This window comes from Pseudopodoces humilis, chromosome 3 (assembly GCF_049639895.1).
Source record: "Pseudopodoces humilis isolate 2021_Gansu_Grassland_sample_001 chromosome 3, ASM4963989v1, whole genome shotgun sequence".
NCBI classification, from domain to species: domain Eukaryota; kingdom Metazoa; phylum Chordata; class Aves; order Passeriformes; family Paridae; genus Pseudopodoces; species Pseudopodoces humilis.
Window position 1 is genome coordinate 49,663 of NC_142202.1, and position 17,825 is coordinate 67,487.

At 45.9% G+C, this 17,825-nt stretch overlaps 1 protein-coding gene across 6 annotated transcripts in view; it reads right to left on the minus strand.

The window, feature by feature from the left end:
• RIN2 (Ras and Rab interactor 2) overlaps window positions 1–14,443 on the minus strand; it is a 61,468-nt gene extending 47,025 nt beyond the window's left edge. For 2 of the 6 annotated variants that reach the window (XR_001331634.2, XM_014254654.2), the window contains exons 1-3: window positions 14,367–14,443; window positions 13,506–13,639; window positions 9,153–9,317 (exon numbers count right to left, since the gene is read on the minus strand). The gene's annotated coding sequence lies outside the window, so the exon portion shown is untranslated. Of the gene's footprint in view, window positions 1–5,630; window positions 5,650–9,152; window positions 9,318–13,489; window positions 13,640–14,366 lie in introns of those variants that run through there. The other 4 variants (XM_014254655.2, XM_014254656.2, XM_088053577.1 and 1 more) reach the window with 4 other exon arrangements.
• Window positions 14,444–17,825: the final 3,382 nt, after the last annotated feature.

The following is a 17,825-nucleotide window of genomic DNA, read 5'->3' on the forward strand; positions in this document are numbered from 1 at the left end:
AAAACTCAGGCTTTCTACCAAACACTATGTTCACAAGCATCATTTATCGAACCTAAATAGTGTGGCATCATCTTTAAAAGAGAAAGATGTTTTGGGATTTCAAGGAAGCACATGTGCCATCTTTGGCCTATGCACGGCGCAGAAGTACCAGCAGTTAATGCACCCTCCTGATTTAAGAAATGGGCCTCACATTTGGTGAGAAGCTTGATGTGTAATTAGTTTTCGTTCCCCGTGAAAATTGAGAACAGTACTGCCCTACATCAGAGGGTTTTCTCAAGGAGTGAACCACTCAGCAGTGACAATTCCAGACACTGCACTGATGGGGGTGATCCACAGGAACCCCTCACTGTCACTAGGACATGTGAAGAGGAAAGAAAGGTGTGACCAGAGGAAGGGGACAAGGTCCCGAGCTCCTGATAAGCCTGGAGGGAGGGCTGGACTAGCCAAACTCTGCAAGCCCCTCTGGTTTTTACAAAGACGTCACAAAGCGGGAAGGAACAGGGAAGTGAGTGTCGGGGAGGTCGAGTATTATTTTTGGTGGGGTTTCGGCTTTTTTTTTTTTTTTTTTTTTTTTTTTTGCTTCTTTTGCAATGCCAGGATATGAGAGGAAAAGCATGAATTTTTTTTTACGCAGTTTCACACAGGGATGGAAGCCCTCCACCGCTCCAAAATCCTTTTTTACATTTCATCACACACGAATTGCAAAATTCCCATAACCCAAAAGGAAGCACTAAGTCAAAAAGCATAATATCAGCTTAAATAATTAATAAATCAGACTTCTAACTTTGTACTTATTAGCAAATGACACACACCTGAGCACACACACAAGCACAAACCGGGTGAAAAAACATCTAAACTTGGAGCAAACAAATTAATGTACTGTTGGAGTTACATATCAACAGGAGGAACAAAAATTTTGATGTATGTTTTTTACAGGGATAACCTGACTAAACAAACGACAGCTATTATTTATCCACTGGAAAATGTTTAAAAATACCCTGGGCAGTGCACCTAGTAAGTGATATGCAAACATTTATCCAAGTTTAAACAAATGGGGAAAAATTGCAGTGATTGAATCCGATTTTTTGCCTCCGAAAGCAAGTACACCGAGTGTTGTGGGTCAGGTAGTGTGAAGGCAATGAAATTCTTGGCCCTTGAAAGGATCCATTTTCAAGCTGCCTATTTAAGAACGCAGAGCATCCCACATCCTGAACCACACCAGGTCAGCACCAAGTGACTAACCTGAGGGCATTCCAGCTGCAGGCATGGATTTGCTTTCTGTTCAATAATGATTTTATTTGCGTGTCATTAGTTATATTTGCACTAGTGCTTTCTGACCAAGAGGTTAACGTAATCCAACAGACTGTATGAGGAAGATCACAAGTGAGCTTTTGTGGTTGCACTGTTTATTTTAAACAGCTGGACATCAGATATGACGGACAGTTTGCTTCTTTATTCACTCAGCACTCACTACTAATTTTTGAAGAATGCTGTTGATTGCTTTAAGAAGCACTTCTTGTAGCATACTTCCAGTGTGGTTCCCCAACCTCGAGGGTGCACAAACACAGCAAACCATGAGGCTGAGTACCAAGTAGAAGATTTATTTCTCAATGAACAAAAGAAAATATTTTCACTAGAAAAACTTAAGAAGAACAGTGCTGATGTCTTGACGCATTTATTTTGGTTTATGCACGGAAGAGACTCCAAGAAATTCTTGCATTAAGTAAACCAAGGTCACTGCTCTCTACACAAGGATGATCCACGTAACACTTCTGAGTGTAGCAGAGTTTTCACTGCCCTAACCTAGCTCGGATCCACTGGCAATGAACACATAAGCTGCTTACTGTAGAAAGCTTGCATCATCGCTTGTCTTGGCTGTGGAGACAAGCTTGGGAACTGGGTTAGCCCTATGAGGGACTTGACACCTTCTGCACCAGCACAGCACAGCACTGCTAACCTGTATTATGTAGAGGGAAAGCCACCAGCAGGCTCAGAATGTGTCATTTGTTCCTGAACCACACTCGGACTATACAGACAGGAAAAAGCAGACTGAGCCATGAATGTGTGCCAGCTCACTGCTGCATGAGTGTGCCAACACAGCAAGCAGGATACACCCAAAGAACACGTTCTCACTGTCCTATCAGCTGTGCCATATACACATCATAGGAGATGGAATGCCTAGACAAAATGCCTATGCTTATTTTGTGTTACTAGGAAGTTAAAAACCAAAACAAAACCACAAATCAAATCCTGGAGAGAAAAACTCTATTTGCACAGTATTTATTTCTTGCCTGCTAGAGGATCTGGTTGGGGGCAGAGGGGAGGCATGAATAGGGCAATATAACAGTTCTTCAGAACAAAGTCTGCAGATCGCATAATGCATGGTATTGGCCATACCTGACCTATCTGTAAAAATCTGGAGGTCATTTTAAATTCTCAAAATAATTTCAGACACTTGTATATTCCTCATAATGATCAGGTCTATAAAACTGGTTATAAAGAATGACTGTTCTGTAAAATCCATGCACAACTTTGACCAACTATGCTCTGAAATATTTTCTTTCTTTTCACACAACTACTGAACTACTGCTTATCTGCAGGACTGAGGAGGTGGAGAGATTCACCTTGGAGATATTTTCTTTTTGAGGGACAAGGGAGTTCCAAATATTCAAATATTTAGAATCTGCAATTTAATTTCTAAATAGATATTTACCAAACAAAAGAGAAAAGTCAATCACAGTACATGACTCTGATAAATAGTCTTAAATGTTTCTTCTTCTATCCTATTTCTTAATGGAAAAGAAATATTAAATAGTGAAAACAAGGTTATGACACAGAGCAATGAAACCCAGGAAATTCAAAACTGATGGCTGTTGAAATATCTGTCTCAAGTTAATTCCACTCCTCTTCCTGTTTTCTATACGTGCACTATGGGACTGTCCATGTTAGCCTCAACCAAACTTCCTGGCTCCGGTCCCAACCTGTGTAACTTCGAAGTCACGTAAGCACAGGTCACCCTTCCTGTCCTCATGGTGCTCTTCTTGATCCTCCTTCCGAGGGCAATTGTTCCCTCAGACTTCTCCCTGCAGCTCTTCCCTCTGATAACCCCATCACCTTCTGTCGCGTCTGACTCGCAAATTCATCAGCAGTGCAAAGGTTACTGCTGCTTTGTCAACCCTCTTCCCTTTTCCCATCAGGCTGTTCATCACTAGGATCGTCCTCTTTCTCTGCTGATCCTGAGCAGCCCCAGACTCCCCTAGCACAGCCCCTACACCCAGCTTGCTTTCACTCTTGCAGCTGAGCCCCTGAGGATGAAGTCTCAGGACTTTGCCAGCTTCCTTCCCTGAATCTGTAAGGTTTCCATCCACCAACCCAATCCTCCTGCTTTTCAGTTTTCACTGTTTTCTACTTCCTACTAAACCTCCTCTCCTTCTCTACCCCTTTTTCCCAAGCCACCTGCATACGGATCCCAGACAGGCGGGATTTCATAATCATAGAATCATAGAACAGTCTAGGTTGGAAGGGGCCCTAAAGGTCATCTAGTTCCAACACCCCTTCCCTGGGCAGGGACACCTTCCACTACAAAGTGGACACATTCCACAACACCTTCACTTCATGCAGGTTTGAGCAGCCTTCTCTCATCCCTTCCCCTTCTTCCATCACATTTGTATTTAAGAAGGTGGACCAAGATCAACACACCCTAGTCACTCCCCATCTGCTTCTTTCCTCCAGTCCCTCAAAGGGCCAGGATACATACAGCCCACAGATAAAGAGGGAGGAACTGATGCCACAGCTGGCTGTAACAGCAAGGAGAACAGCTTAAAGCCTCTCCTAGGCTGTCTTCTTCCAGACTAGGAGGAATGAAGGTCCTCCCCAGCTTTTGGGATGAGCACTTTTCCCTCCTCTAACTTCTTTTTGATCCCCCAGTTGAATAGGGGATAGCATCAAAACCCAACTTTCCTTCCTCAGCAGCAATCAGCAGTCACATCAAGACCCATTTGATTAAAACGAAAAAGTTTCTCCTTACTCACTGGATTAATGAGTTCATAGAAACTCCTAGCAGGGGAACTCCTGAAGAAAGAAGCGTGGGTGTTTAGTTTTTCTGTTACTTTGCTTATGTAAACAATTTGTTTTCTCTCTCCTGGGACAGTGTGTTTTGAAACAGACTTTTTAGAAGGCACTAAACCTCGTTTGTTGAAATGGTGAAACTGGGTCCAAGCACTGCCAAAAGCAGAGCATCCCAAACACATTGGTGACTCCACATATTTACTGTACTGGGGGGTTATGTTATGCACATAGGTCAGACAGAGTCTGTTGGTGTCACTTCTCTTCTTTTGGATCGGAACCAAATGCAGCCAAACCCAGAAAGTAAGGCAGCAGTCAGGTGACAGGCTGTTTCCTAGGTTTAATTCTTGCTGACACACTGGTACCAAAAGATTCCCATGACTGCCAGCAACAAACATCGGCAATCATTGTGTATGGGGAGCTCAGACTGAGCGTAGTGAGATAGAGGTTTACTTAGTCCTCTTAAAGATGAAAAATTAAATTGTTTAACAGCTAGTAAATTCCCTCACTCTTGTTCTGCAGATAATAAAGAGGAAGCTGTCAATAGGTGAAAATACTTCTTAGGTTACATAGCACAGTTTCAAGACTTAACGTGGAATTAGTTTATTGCTTCTACATCCGGTGCCAGTTATTTTTATACAGCTTCTTTGTATAAATTCAACAACATGGAAAAAAACCCTTCCAGGTCTTTCAACGTCTCTTAAAATAAACACCAACAAGTCCATCTCTGTCTTCTGTACCTCTGCTATGACATATCCCCTGCACAAACATGAAGCCATGTCCCTGGGGAGTCACAAATCTCTTGAGTAACTTGACCTGCTGTGACTGAGCTAGGGGAACTCAATCCAGCCTTAAAATTAATCCTTTTGTTCCCAGTCAGTCATCCTTTGTTCCAAAACCACAGCAGCAAAGGGCAAATCAAGGAGAAAACAAACATCTTCCACAGTTTGTGGACCATGACCTCAAGTGGCCAGGACTGCTGTCCTGCATCTCCTCCTACTTTGTGAAGTTCCATTCCTGCCTACTGGAGAAGGTGAACATGAACAATGCCCAGCAAGGAGCTGACATCAGCTTCCCCCTCTCCTCTGTCCATCCTGCCAATGATGTCTTAGCCTAAGTTTCCTACCACTGTTTCTGTGTACAACCAACATCGGCTATCCCGTGCTACCGGCACTGTAGAATTCTGCAGCAGGAGCTTCTTGTCTGAAACCTGCATGTTCGGTGAATTTCTGGCCATTTCTGCTTGTTAATCTCTTGATCAGAAATGGATTCCAAGCCCAGCAGCACCTTCAAACAGCTGTCATGCCTCTTAGCACCTTGCCGCACAAAAGCACCTCTCTCTGATCTCCTAAAATACAGCAAATCCACACAGAAACATTGCACAAACACATTTCACACCTACACACGAATTACTATCATACTCAGGCCTGGAAAAGTAACAGTTCAATTTGCCACTCTATGACCATTCTATGCATTCTAAGGCTGCAATGTAAAAAACTCCCTCTAAGAAATTATAATTTTGCCAACTGCCCCAGACATTTACAGGCATCCTTGGAAGATCTGACCTTTAAGTGATGAGCATCCTATGTGCAGTTTGGAGTTAGCCTACACTTCCACACCACAGGCTCAAGGACTCAATGGCGCAGGTGCTTTGCTGAAATGGATCTGTAAGAGGAAGATCGAAGCCTTGCTGTGGTGAATGACTATTTGAAAGGCAGGGAAAAGACCATAGCCTAGAAATGGATTTAAGTTGCCAAGCAAATAACCATGTTGCCTTCATTTAAAAGGTGGCCAGCTTCAGACAAAAGCCTTTCAATTGACAACCAGGTTTCTGTGCTAGCCACCAGACAGTGGATGAACAGATGGAAAGGATTCCATAAAATGCTGAAAGACTCACCCTGCAGGCATCATGCACCATCAACGTTGCCAAAACTTTACATGAGCTACACTACTTTGGAGTCTGTACATTCAGACTAAAAGGTGTGCACTATAGATGTCAGAGACCATGTATATAACCTGTGAGTGACAAGGCCTGATATTTTACCTTGGTCTGGACCTGTCCCTAGTTTCCAGAGTTAAACATGATCTGTTGGCCTGAATTAGGGCTACTTTAAGAAAATGCATCAACTAGGAAAAGCACGAACAGAGAAAAAACGATGGCCCATTCAAGGCTAAAATTACATATATGGCATATAAACACTTTGTTGGATTGAAAGCTTACTGACAAATGACCTGAACCTACAATTTACCTTTCTTAAATTTCTTGTCCTTCTAATGCACCAGATTTCAGTGAAAAGCTCCAAAGGAAGGTTTCCACTAGCAAAATCAAGGCTGTCTTGCCATTCTGCTGCATACCTTGCCTCAATACAGGGCAAATGCCTGTAGCCATTATTACAATCCGGTCCTGTGCAGCAAAGGATATATCCCCATGAACAGAACTGTGCAGGGAACACAGCATCTACCTGCACATGGGAGCTGGAAGGCCCAAAAACTAAAACCCCAAGAGTCTTCTCATCACGACTCATACATTGTCTCCTAGCAACAGTTTTAACCAAACTTAGGAACATAGGCCTTTGTGAAGGAAAACGTGGTATGAAACAACACCTTAATATTACAACTACTTTCTTAAATTCACTGGTCCAAGTCAGGGTCTCAGTCCAGCAATCCTCAGTTAAACATATTACCCAGCTAACCCCAAGGCCTCCTTAGTTTTACATTCTGTACTCTGGTGATGCAACCAAAAGCCATTATTGAGATTATGTGAGCTAACATTCCCCTAGTCATGATTAGAATATTGATAGTAACTACTGAAAAACAACTCTCACCCACTGTATGTTCTTTGAACACATAAAAACAATTAAAAGAAGCACACAGAACATCAGTGGAACTGCCACAGTATTATGCACTCCTTGCCCTGAAATAAACCTTAATTAAAAGGTTGAATTTAGACATAGCTCTCAGGGTGCCATACTGAAGAGGAGAGAAAAAGCAGCTGCCTCCTCCAGCTCACTGTGGAGTAGTAAAAGCCATGGTTCTCTGGGACATGGCAAACAGAAGGCCACCAGCAGCATGGGAAGGCACCTGGTGTGTCTGCCAAGAGAGTACACCGCTCCAGCAAGGATCAAATCACACAGGATCCGGCTAAAACATTTATCTGGCTTCCAGAGCTGTTGTAAACCATGTGGAAATACACCATAGCTACCACGATGTATCACCGTAAGTGACAGCTAACATATGCCCAGGCATTCATGAAAAAAGGATGAAAAAATATTTTTCATATAAACATCAAAAAATGAACCTGCACTGTGACAAACCAAATATTTACTTTGGCAGATCATATCTTCTAGCAAAAAAAAAAATTGCAATGAAGTTAAACATTTAAAGAGACATACTGCAAAACAGATGCTGAAAATATCTTTGAAGGGCTTCCTGCCAAAGTGTAGGAGCTGTGTATCTATCAGTGTAACAAACATGAATCAAGAATTTTTATGGAACCACTAAATAGAAACTTTGAACTTCGAAAGGAAAGGAAAGACGGCTGCTCAATTAATGGTGAACTCATTTTTCCTTCTGCTAAAAATTCCAAGCAATACAGTTTGCAGAGGATATACTACATAAATGAAGAACACCAACGTAAGTTAGAACTGAGCCTTTCTACCTAACCCCTCAAAGATCATTTCCTAAAGTTTCATGTCTGGGTGCAACACTGGTGGCTTGGTTCTTTTTCCCAGGACCAAGATTGACAAGAGAGAGAGATCTGTTTTCCTGTTCAGGCTCAGTTGTTTATTTTTCCTTATCTATATTAGATATTTACAGTGTACAAGGAGCTATATACACTAGGCTAACAAAGTGCAAAATGGCTGAAGAAGTACCTCTTCAAGGTGTTTTAAGTGTCAACCCATCCAATAGTGAAATGCCAAGTAACTTATTTTCATTACTAACCCGACAATTAGACATCCGCATCTCACAATGCAGATTCTTTCATCCAATCCCCTAATATTACCCAAAAACCCTAGAAGAAGAAGGAGAAGAAGGAGAAAAGGACAATGCCCCAAACCCTCCATGTTGTCTCTTATTCACTAATATAACTTAAACCCTCGACTCTAAATTTCTCACCCAGTGACTTAATATAATTATAACTTACACACTCACATTCTCAGTTTCTCTACTTAGATCTAGAAGGTTTTTTCTCCATGGTTTTAAGTTAAACTCAGTGTTCTCTTGAGAGTCAGAGCTCGTCAGCACAGATCAGGGAATATTCTCTGCGCCTCTGACTCCAACAGTTCCAGTTACTTAAAACCAGTTTACAAAGACTTCAGCAGCAATTCCCAGCTCTAGCACACATTCAGAGAAAAGCTTCAGGATGAGTTTTACTGCACCTACTACTTAAGTCAATCAAGTTCAAGTTACCAGCACATTTTCTACTTCCTCCCAAAACTGAATTATCATAAACTTCCAAAACAGCCATCATTTTAACAGCTGTATCTAGATAGATCTAGTAAAACCAAAGTAAAAATTTAGTGATATGCTGTGGCACAGGTGTATACACAACTTAAATAACCTAGCACACCCTAAAGGTTCCCAATCATGCATCCAGACAGTTGTGGCCCTTAGCAAACATACCATGAGAACCCTGCTTCCTTCTCCCAAGCTATTCAGCATGTCCAAAGTCTGATTTTTATTCTTGCACTAACTACCAAGAATGCTGTGAGTAAATAATTGCCTTTTAAATCCCCAGCTGTAGCTAAAACAACTTATTACAACATTTACTGAGGGCTGACATTTCATAGTTGCCAATATCTAACTGCTTTCCTAAGAAATTACAGTCTCAGCAAGTTATACAGCATAAAGCATGCCAAGGCCCCAGCTGGCACAAGGATGCATGTTTATTTCTGTGAAGGTTATGGTTTTGGTTTGTGGCTACATTTAAAAAAAACCAAAAAAACAGTTTAAAAACCTAACTTCTCTGCAAAAGACAGTGAGCAGTTTCCCACACAAGCAGACCCAAAACAGGCAGCAGGCATCCCCAGGCCTCAATACAGGCCTTTTTTAATTCCCAAGTTAAAATTATCACAAGGCTCACTTACAGAGCCAGCACAAAGCTGGAGTACATGGCAACACCTTGCCACAGTGGCTCAGGCACGCAGGTTGGGCTGGAACACAACAGCTGGGAATTCCGTCGACCGCTCCACACAGGAGAAAGCCCCCGTGCCACAGCATCTGGCTTTTGCACTGAGCACCTGACCAGGCACCTGCAGGGCAGCGAGATAAAAGAGGGTGCTTGTAAACAGCATATCTCTGGGCACTGACTCCCTGTGCTGCTCTGACCACTCACTCAGATCTGCCTTCTGCCATCCCCACATGCTCCACGGCTCCAAGTCCCCACCTGAACCAGGGAGCCAAATCAGTGCTCCCCTTGTTTTCCACACATTCACTCTCAAGTGCATTTAGAGACACGTCTTGGCATGGCACAAATCATCATCCATTAGGAGAAAATATTAAGCAAAGGACTAAGAGGAAGACAAGGCTACAGATCCACAGAGTTAAGAAGGGCATGTCAGCATATACAATACACACCATTCATGAAAGCAAAACCAGTAATGTTTTGGGTTATACTCATGTTGCAGTATGTATGTTTCAACAAAGTCAGCACTGAGAAGCCCTGGAGTTATTGCCTGGAAAGCACAGATTTGTATTTAGCAAATATAAAGTAGAAGCCAAAAGCATCATTTTTGATACAAAAAAAGTGCAAAAGAACCATTTAAAAGTCAAAAAAGTATCTGGCTATTGTGGTTCTTTTCTTTTTCCATACAAGTCACTTGTGGGACCTTGTTTAGAGCACTGTATTTAGTCCTGAGCATCTGGCCAGATGACATTCACATTCTGGAGCTGGTGGAGTGTGGAAAAAGAATAGTTTTGGGGCTTTTTTTCTTTTTTTTGAGAAAAGTCCCTCAGAAAAGAATTGTGTCTGCCTCTAAGCATGTATACATGAGGTTGGGGAGGTGACTTAACATCTCTCACCAGAGTCAATCTGCAGTGCTCTGCTGGTTGTAACGGAGCAACAGCAATTTGCAGCAAAAGATTTGTCCTTTAGTTTCTGAATGCCATACAAAATGATCCAGTGCTTTCAGACTTTTCAGGACTCAGAAAGACAACACCTGCTTATGTGCAAAGAAGGGCTTTTACTCTTCAAAGACAAGTTACAGATAAGACATCTTCCATGAACATTAATTTACAAGGCTGTCTTGAAAACCCTGTTCCAAGATCAGGAGGAAAATGCACTTCCCTTTTCTTATCCTACCCTCTCATTATACAGTGCTCACAGACCAGAATCCTCCCTGGTGCAGCATCGTTACCTGTTTTCTCACACAACACCCAACACAAATGGGTGCACTAATTCCAAACAGTATATGACGATTACATACCACAAAATACTGTTATTCCTGCCAGAGAACTCCAGGAACTTCCTTTTGCTACTTTCACTTTACCATGGTGAGATCTTCATACTCATCTCCCATTTTGCTGATGGCAAAAACCTTACCAGCTCCAAAGGGAACAGTACAGCATTAACGCAAACCATTTTCAACTGAACTAATTGTTTAGATCAAAATTTCCAAATGAAACCAGAATGAACCTAATGACAACATGACTGCAGCTCCACAATTTCTTTTCCTTTATGTGTAGTTTCGCTCTGCTGATCTTAAGGAAGAAATATGGCTTTAGCTATTCTGCAAAATTTTCTATTTTACTTAAAAAACAATGGGTTCTATGTGTGCAGGCTTATAAAACCTACACAAGGCAACCAAAGTTACATGGATAAAGCCAAGCTCTCGGGCCTGATTCAGCCTTCACAACAGCATAAATTTAGAAGCAATTCCCCTGAAGTCAATAAAGCATAAAACATGCTGTCAACAGAGAACTAGGCCCACCCTCCTTTGACTAAAGAACGATCCTCATAAAGAATGGACTTCACAAGCATGGGAGAACCTGAGAATGCTATGCTACATTAGTATGCTTTTTATTTTGCCTGAAAACTTTAAGCAGCAACCCTCAGCTGAAACAGGCAGCTACAAACACTTCCATGAAGAGACTCCTGCCCTGCCTGCTCAGGCACAGAGCAGCAGCATGCACTTTACCCACATTTTTCCCAGCAGCACAACGCCTGAATGAGAAAAGGACCTGTGCTTCCACACTGCACAAATCTCTGCCTCTTGTCTTGCCAGTCACATCATCAGATGAGACAGGCGATGCTTTTTGGGGCAGAATGTCCAGCGTGGAGGCAGCCATGGACCACTGCAGGACACCTGGCAGGTCCTTCACCACCTTTCATTTCTGCAGCAGCCTTGTAGAACAAGGAGGCAGAGAAAGGACTCTGTGTGTTTGCCTTGGCCTACCTACAAAAATGTCCTTAAAGCCAAATTAACACAGGTTGGGTTATAGCGCAGCATGTCTACCCTGCCAGGTAAGGATCACACAGGGCCTGGACCAAAAGCAAGATCAGACCACGTACACACTTCAGACTCTACAGCCAAGAATGTGAAGCAGCAGCAGCTGACATTCCACAAACAAACCATGTCATGGCTCAGAGCAGCTGAGACAAAGAAAATTCCATGTCCCTGCCAGCTCTTTTTCCTTGTCCTGTTCTAGCTGCAAATGCTCAGGACTCCTGAACACGTATGGCAAGGTGAACCAGAGCACCTCAGCACTGGATAACTGCAGGTGGTAGAATACCAGGCACCAATAATGTCCACAGTAGTCTTACTCATGAACGCTAAGAAGCATCCATGACCTCCTTTCTAGCTGCCAGTAATTTGCTCCATGAGAAGACATGGGATAACTGTATTGCATTAAGTGTCTCGATGTAGCATTTCATGTGTCAGGAGAAAGTTATTTCCAGTGTTCTGAAATAAGACATGTATTGGAAAACTAGAACTCATATCCACCCAATTCATACTACAACATCTCCGTTTTGCTACACAATGATTCAATGTAACACAGGGTACCAAATATTCAGTTACACTTCCAACCCCTCTCCTGACAGGCATTTACCAACTGAATGGTATGTGACCCAAACAAAAAAAAAAAGGGACTGGAACGCTTGACTCTACCTAGCAATTGTCTCCACAGCAACTCTTCACTGAGGAATTTTAGAGGGTTTTTTTGAGACACATCTTGAGAAATCTCCAATTGCATATTAGAAGTATGTAAAGCCTCTTACTCTCTTACTCTTAAACCTCTTGCTCTCGAGATCTGTATGGTATGCCAAGTATTTATTACAGCCACAGGCAAGAGCTACGCAACCACAGAGCCTGCAATACATTTGACCACAGAACCAGTTTTCTGCGTGTTGCTCCACCGATGTTTGAAGTCACCATGTCTGCAAGGTAAGAGCATGATTTTGCTGTTGATCCCTTTTCTCCTCCTGATACAGAGACTCTTGGTGATCCTACTGGAACAATAAACTGTGGCTATGGTTTAGTGAGATGTTAAGAAAACACCCAAGTCCATATCTACTTGATACTCTATCAATCTCCTGCTGCTGATGGGAGATTAATTACCTCACTTATCACTATGATGTGACAGCCACATTATCCTCATACACAACAGCAGCTCTTTAGCTGCTATAGTAACAGTGCTGTTCTTTTCTTTTTTAAGGCAGTAGGTCCCTTCTGAAAAAATTCAGTCATCCTTCTGTTCATTCATTCTCTCAGTAACCACCGTTTGAACTAGCTTTAAAAACAAATGAAAAATATCCAAATAGTTAAGTAGAAGAGCTAGTCTTCTTCTAGACCAAGAGAAACAGGAGCCACCCCTCTTGGTCCTGTCAGCTACACACCAGAACACCTTTCCAGCTGCCCACTCACCAAATGCTTCAGCAAGGATGGGAGGAGGGGACACTGGTGCAGACACCAGACACAGACACCATAACCATTTTCCTAGAGACCAAGTGAGAGACACTGAGCTGGCTGGGAGTGCAACAAGGGTGACAGAGTGATCTACCGCGGCCACTCACAAGAGCCCCCCAAGATACTGTATCCAGCTGTGCCAGCAGCACGGGCTGCCAACAGACCCCTAGCCAGCCTCATCCCACTTCCTCCTACTGATCTAATTAAATTGTCAAGTCCTAAGGAATCAATTGGTATTTTTGGAGCTAAACAGAGCTGAAACTAATGCACCTTAATATAGATCTGTCCTGAGGAAAGTCAAGGGCTCGGCTGCATGGCTATACTGGCATGCTTTTACCACAACAAAACACAGAATTACTCATGGAACCAGTGCAGACACAGGTGAATTGAACACACAGCTGCTGTGGAGCAGCAGAGTCACAGCTGTTGAGCCCTTGCCTTTCCAAGCACTGGTCCATCGGCCTTCCAGCCTCCACCTAGCAAACACAGACCTCTGCAGGTACCAGTACTCCACTCACCTGACCAGTTCCTCACCTGTTACCTCAAGCTATCCTCTGAGTGAGAAAGGGCTCCGGCCAGCACTGTCCTGTTCACCCCCAGGGCTTCTGCTGTCATGCAAATACCTGGCGGAAATTCCGTCCTGTGCACTCCTCATCAACTCAGCTGGGCTGGCAAAGGCACATAAAGACGTAATTATTATTTATTATTATTATTTAATAGAGCTTAAGAGTTACACTTTGGGAAATCGGCAAATAAAACAAATGAGAGGCGAGTAGCCTGGAAAGATGAGAAGATGACCTCACAGAGGAAAATACAGCGTCTGCTTTTCTACATCTACCACACCACACCTGCGTGAGCTAGAAGAAACTTTTAACATATTTACAAGGACACATTGTAAACAACGCAGCCAGACATACACCGCATCCCGCGTTTTAGGCCCCAGGAGCCCCCGTTTCAGCCAGCCAAGGGGGGGGGCGCCCGGACTGAGGATTCCTCGTGGAGCAGGGGCTGGACTCCTGCCCACGGCGGGCGCTGCCGCGGCAGTGCCAGGGCCCGGGCCGCGCTAAGGGCTCGCACCGCGCTCCCCTCACGCGAGTCCGGGACACCCCAAGGGACAGGGAGCTGGCGGGACGGACACCAGTAGGGTCCCCGGCCCGGGGCCCACGGGGACCGGCCCGACTCGGCCGCCCTTGGCTGGGAAAGGGGCAGAGCCTGGTAAGAGTAGGGCGAGGACAACGCTGCCCCGCGGCACCGGCGGCTGGGGCTCGGCTGGGCCCGGCCCCCCCGCACCCGCGGCGCTCTCGCCGGGGTGGCCTCCATGGGAGCCCACCAGCCGCACCCACCCCCGCGACCCCACACGGCCCGGCGCCCCTCCCTCACCCCGCTTCGCCTCACCTCGCCTCGCCTCCCGCGCGTCGGCGGCAGCGCCGGGCAGCGCAGTCGGAGCCGCCCCGGCCGGCCGGGCCGGGCGGGGGCGCGGGGGGGGGCCGGGTCTGCGCCGCCGTCCGCCGCCCCCGGGCCCGGCCCCTGCGCATGCGCCGCTCCCGCAGCGCGCGCCGCCTCCCTCAGGGAACCGGGGATAGCCCGAGCACGGGGCGGGCCGGGCAGAGCCCCTCAGGGCACCGGGGACAGCTCGGGCCGGGCAGAGCCCCTCAGGGCACCGGGGACACCCACGGAGCCGGGCAGAGCCCCTCAGGGCACCGGGGACAGCTCGGGCCGAGCAGAGCCCCTCAGGGCACCGGGGACAGCTCGGGCCGGGCAGAGCCCCTCAGGGCACCGGGGACACCCACGGAGCCGGGCAGAGCCCCTCAGGGCACCGGGGACACCCACGGAGCCGGGCAGAGCCCCTCAGGGCACCGGGGACAGCTCGGGCCGGGCAGAGCCCCTCAGGGCACCGGGGACAGCTCGGGCCGGGCAGAGCCCCTCAGGGCACCGGGGACACCCACGGAGCCGGGCGGGCTCCGCGTCTCAGCGTGCCGGCACCTGCTCGTGGGGCGGGGTGGGCTCACAGATGTCTCCAAGTCACCAAGGACCCGTGCGATGTGCGCGGTTCTCCGACTTGGGCCAAAGAACCTGGTTAAGATCATTCACAGCCTCGATGCTGTTAGGCTGTGTATTTTCCACAGCTCGTTCCAGGATGTATTTCCGTGCAAGTTATCTCAGTAACAAAACAATGAGAGCAACATTTCCCTTCCATTCCGGCAGCTGGCAGCAGTGCCCAATAAGAATGCCAGTGACCACACTGAGGAGCAGCTGCCGTGTCAAGCCTGGTTACCAACGTGTTCAATTGACACACCACAGTGGCAAAATCTGCTGAAAGGGCGTATAAATAATTCCAAAATTGAGACCATTAAAACGAAAAGTGGATGCTTACCTAGCTTTGAAGAGGCAGGACAAAGGAATGCCGTCTCATGTCCAAGAGGGTGATTTTTATATTAATCCATGGCATCCATGAAAGTTCCCATTTATCTTCAGGCTCAAGAGCCCTGGTTGGCCCCGCTGAGCAGCTCCTGTTGCTGCAGCTTCCACGCAATCTATAGCTGCCTTTTTAGAGAGGGGTGAACTCTGGCACGAGCTGAAGCACTCCTGCTTGCCGATTGTGGCAGCAGTGATGAACTCTACAAGGCGTCTCCAGGGCCTCTGGCAATGGCTGCATCTGCATGAATATCACACAGAACTGGGACATGAAAACGCATTTAATACAAGCTATATCGTGACTAACGTCTCAGTCCAATGGGAGCTCCTGGTATTTCTTCAGAAGCCTAGAAGACGGAACTGAAGTCCAGCTTTGCAGTGCCTGGTTTGGTAGAGCCATCAGAGCCCTCAGCTACCCTTTTACAGAGGGAGGGGAAGACACTTCTGCTCCCCTCTCCCAGCCAAACATTTGAGAGCAGTGAGATGAACTGCCAGCCACAGAGGAAAACAAGAGAAGAAAAGGCGGTAAACAAGAGGCAGGTTAGGACATAGCCAGCCCTGCCAAACTAGGGTGGAACTGAGCTATCAGGACAGGAAAAAAATCACTGGAAAAGCCTTTGCCTTTGAAGAATCTGAGATACGGCATCAAGTTTCATGGCTTGTGTTTCGTATTTATCCCTGAGACTGCTCACCTCAATCCAGCTGTGAGATAGCCTTGGCATGGTTTCCTATATGTACAGTAAGCCTGCAGAACAGCAGGGGTTTTTTTTTCCAAGCCCTGAACAGCTGGGCTGTGTTTCTCATCATATGGGTGTAGGTCAGAGACCAACGTGCAGGCAGAAGAATTTAAGGTGGGATGCCCCTGAGCACCTGACTAGTCTGGACAAGACTGGCATACAGCCTTCCCCGAGCTGCTGCTCTGTTGTGTTATAAACCATGGAGAGGTGAGGGAAGCTTTCCCATGGAATGTGGGGTTGGCTGGGCCAGGGCAGTACGTACTTTAGCTATAAAAATCACCTCCTGGGTACCAAGGAAAAGCATGGTACCGGGACAGATCTCCAGTGTCCTGAGCAGATACCACAGGGATAGAACATAGACTTGCTAATCTATTGTCACACTGTGGCAGCTGCAGCAAGGAGCAGAAACTGTTAATTCCTTTGGCTAGCTTCTCCCATGGCAGCCAAGATTCCTGCGTCGAGACACTTTCCTCTTGCTCTGGCTCCTGCCCTAGACGCCTGTCACACTGCTGTGAGCTCTGTGGGAGTGAGAAGAGAAACTGCAGCACAGGAAAAGACAGAGCTGAGTCGCTTGGATCTCTCTCCTGAGAGCTGAACACGCTGCTGCTGCACTACAGGAACAGCTGTGCCATCTCCCAGCCATGGAAGTGCATCCACCCCAGCCTCCACAACCAGGTCATGTCCACCAGTGACTTCAGAGTGACCTTTTCTCACCTGAAAACATAATGCCTGTTTCATTTTATAGCATGTGATGGCGATTACTTCAGTGCATTCCAAATCTTACCCTTGGCAGCATTATGTGTATTGTACTTTTGGCTTCAGGCTGGATTTCTTGTTCTGATTTGCACTCAGCTGTTCCTTATAGCAAGGGAGGAGAGAGATGGGAATCAAACTGCATGAAGGAGGCACAGCAAAAACTGCTTAAGAGCAAAATAGACCAAGATGTTTTGTTTACTCTTCCCGATTACTTTTTCATACAGTGTGAACATATCAGAGGGAACATAATTACACACATACAAAGAAAATAAACCACCAAAAAAACTCCACTAACCAACAAGTGAACAAAACCCCACGGAACTGAGCCACCTAGTTTTTCTGCAAGACTAGTTTTTTGTAGCTAGGCTAGTATAGGGATCCTGAGTCGTTCTTTGCCCTGTTCTGCTGCCCCACAACATACAGTGAGGCAGGATCTCTCCTTGTTCCACCTCTTCCCTTTCTCTCAGCCTTGTCCAGTGAAGGTAGATCTAGCCAACAGCTTTCCAACACTCCCTCACCTCAACACAGATCTCCATGGTGGGGTTCTGATGAGAGAGCTAACAACAGCTAAACTTCCTGACCAGACAGGAAATTAAAAAGTGGAAAAGCTGCATAACTGTATTTCCAGCTCAGCAGCACTTACTTTTTACCTTCCTTCTCTTTTGAGATTTTTCTGACAACAGTATTTAAACAGAATGTGTACTCATACGGGGATGTGCAAACACTTGGGACATCTCAGCTCCGAAAGAAGGTGTGCAGCAGAAGCCCAAGTTTCTCAGAAAGCCCCTGCAGAGTCAGAGCAACAGAGAACCACCACACACGTCTTGCCCTCTCCGAGCACTGTGTAAGGAAGATGCATCTCATCCATCTCCTCACCAGCAGCCTCACTAGCTCAGGGAGCAAGAAGGGAGGTGCAATAATGAGCCTCCAGCTGCCAATGAAAGCT